This window comes from Eschscholzia californica, unplaced genomic scaffold (assembly GCF_041429995.1).
Source record: "Eschscholzia californica isolate CP2 unplaced genomic scaffold, dmEscCali1.0.p SCAF_1, whole genome shotgun sequence".
NCBI lineage: Eukaryota > Viridiplantae > Streptophyta > Magnoliopsida > Ranunculales > Papaveraceae > Eschscholzia > Eschscholzia californica.
In genome coordinates, this window is record NW_028238198.1 from 59,673,491 (window position 1) to 59,676,857 (window position 3,367).

The following is a 3,367-nucleotide window of genomic DNA, read 5'->3' on the forward strand; positions in this document are numbered from 1 at the left end:
TAATATTGAATTAGGAGTTTTTATTGACTCTTTAGGTATTCAAAATGACATTCTTTTACTTTTATGTATGCAAATTTACATTTTCATCCTTATGTTGTCTAAATTACATTTTTACCCTTATATTTTCAAAATTATACTTTTACCCCTATATTGTTAATTTATTTAACCTTGTATCACTTCGCTAATTTAAGAGTAAGAATGTCAAGTTGTGAATAAAACAAGATAAGAATATAAAATTTGACAACGTATAGATAAAAAAAAGATATTACTAATATAAAAAGGTAAAATTGTCATTTTAATGTAAAAGTCTAGACACATCATTTTTACTAGATAAAGGTAAGAATGTCATTCGGACCACATAAGGGTAAAAATGTCATTTTGATATTATACGAGGGCAAAAATGTTATTTTGACATAGGGTAAAATGGCAATTTGATATTATAAAAGGGTAAAAATGTAATTTGTGCTATATAAAGCCAAATTGTCATCTCGACAACATTGTAAACATGCCATTTGGTAAGAAGGACAAAAATGTCATTTGCACATATGTATACGTAAAAATTTATTTTGCTAAATTTTATGGGTAAAAATGTCATTTTGAACATATATGGAGATAAATATTAGGTTTCAAGTATACAAATATATCAAAATATTTTTATTTTGATTTTTGACTTTCTACAAAAATTAATTCTTAGGATAGAAACAAAGAATTAAAAGTGGACTATTTCATGGAAGTAGATTCCCTAGGGAATTAAAGCCATGGCATTATATTTCGTTTCAAACGGTGGAAATACCTATTTCCATGGAAATTCTTTTATTTCCATGGAAATAGGAGATATCAAACACACTCTAAGAATTTGAAAGCGATGAGTATAGTCCACATTGGAATTTGTTAAGAATGAAGGAAGCTTTAGCTTTCATAAATAACATCAAGGACTTTATAGTCTCTTCAAGCTTTAAAGCTGGCAACATATTTATGCTTCGGACGTGGGATTAATGCCTAGCTAGCATTGTCTATTTTCTATGGACACATTCAGGTTACTCGAGTGTTGCCCGTCCGAAGTTTGAAATGCCCGCACAGTTAAGCGGGCAATGGCGGACTAAGAGTGTTGATTTGCCTGCCCGATCCGCTCGAAAAAAATTAGACGGTCGTTATGGTACTTTGCCCGCACCGTCCAGCCCGTTATTTTGTCTGCTCGCGGGCGGCTCGCTCGTACCGATTCCCACTCCTACCCGAGGCCTGAGGGTCCATTCTAGTTTCCCTCACCGACACGTTCAGAATTTAACTAGCTTCCGGTGTTCGTAATTTCCACCGACAGGCATCGAAGACTGAATTAAACCGCCAAATTGGGCAAAGCGTCGATCTCGGAACAACACTACTGTTCAGTTCGCCGATCTGCAAAACCGAAGACCCCAATTCACACTCTCTCTCTCTCTCTCCTCAATGGCGAAATCTGAACTCCGCATCGTCTTCTTCATCTCTTGTCTTTCTTTTCTTCTTTTTCGCTCTTCAGCTGAGATTAAGAACCTTCAAATCTCCGGTGATAATCGACCTATGATCCTCTTCGAAAAGTTTGGATTCACTCACTCGGGTCACGTTAATATTTCAGTAACCGATGTTTCCTTCAGTTCGACTCTCTCTCAACCAGAACCTTCTCGTTTAGGGTTTTTTCTTTTATCGGATGAATCATTAATCCAAATCTTATTCGAAATTGAAAAAAACCCTAATTTATGTGTTCTTGATAGTCATTTCGTTCTATCATTATTCACTTTCAAAGACCTGATTCCACCTCTAAAAAATTCATTCAATCAAACTTACCCAGTCACAAACCCTAACGAATACAGTCTCTTCTTTGCTAATTGTGCACCAGAATGTCAAGTCACCATGACTGTACATACCGAGATCTACAATCTAGATGGTCAAATCAAAGATTTTCTTCCGGCAGGTCAGACTCAACTCCCATTTCTATACTTCTTCTTCTCCTTAGCTTATTTCCTATTTCTAGGGTTTTGGGTCTATGTCTGTGTTATGAATAAACACTCTGTTCATAGAATCCATATATTAATGGCGGGATTGTTAGTGATTAAGGGTTTGAATCTGATCAGTGCTGCTGAAGATAAACATTATATCAAAATGACTGGTACCCCCCATGGATGGGATGTTCTATTTTACATATTTCAATCTCTTAGGGTTGTATTACTTTTCACTGTGATTATCTTGATTGGAACTGGATGGTCATTTCTTAAACCATTTTTACAAGAAAAAGAGAAGAATGTTTTGATGATTGTGATTCCACTTCAAGTTATTGCTAATTTAGCTTCTGTTGTTATTGGTGAAACTGGTCCTTTTATCAAAGATTGGGTAACTTGGAATCAAGTGTTCTTATTAGTTGATATCGTTTGTTGTTGTGCAATTATATTTCCCATTGTTTGGTCGATTAGATCGTTAAGAGAAACATCGAAAACTGATGGAAAAGCAGCAAGAAATTTAGCAAAGTTAACCCTTTTTAGACAATTTTACGTTGTGGTTATTGGGTATTTGTATTTTACAAGAATTGTAGTTTATGCATTAAGAACAATCGCGGCTTATAAGTATTTTTGGGTTAGTAATGCTGCTGAAGAAACTGCTAGTTTGGCTTTCTACTTGGTTATGTTTTATATGTTTAGACCAGTTGTGAAGAATGAGTACTTTGTTATCGACGAAGAAGAAGAAGAGGCTGCTGAACTAGCTCTCCAAGATGAAGATTTCGAACTATGATGAGTTTCTATGGGTAATCAATGGATCTCCTCAGGACTCTCTTGATCTAACAATTTTCCAATCACGGTATACTGCTCTGCTCTCATTAACAACTCTGTCATTTTATTTTTTTGATTGCCATTTCGTGTTCGTTTTTGCTGTATGAAGATTGAAGAACCAGATTTCTTATTGATTTATTTTGGGTTTCTTGGTTTGGGCTGAGGCCAATGGTTACTGTGCTAATTGTGTATTAAGAAGAGAATTATACTCATCCTGTCTTTATGTAGTTTGTTTGATTTTTTGCTTCAATTGTAGTTTCATTATAGGTGAATTATTATAATTTTTGGCGACAGTGTTATATGCATTTGTCATAGATTTCATGCCCTATAGTATTTTCAGTTCGTGACCTGCCATTTCTCAAGTCACAAGTTGAAACGTAGTGGTGGCAATGGGTACCCGTTTACCCGAGAACCGAACCGACCCCGAGTCTTAATGGGTAGGTACTGGGTATAGGTTTTAGATCCATTAAGGAAATCGGGTCTTAAATGGGTATACCCGAAAGGACCCGACTAGGAGGCGGGTCCTTATCGGGTATATCCGCCAGGTACCCGACGGGTAATGGGTACCCGAG

General features: G+C 36.0%; 1 pseudogene; it reads left to right on the forward strand.

The window, feature by feature from the left end:
* Positions 1-1,074: 1,074 nt before the first annotated feature.
* LOC147567913 (protein CANDIDATE G PROTEIN-COUPLED RECEPTOR 7 pseudogene) lies at positions 1,075-3,045 on the forward strand (annotated as a pseudogene).
* The last annotated feature ends 322 nt before the right edge of the window (positions 3,046-3,367 follow it).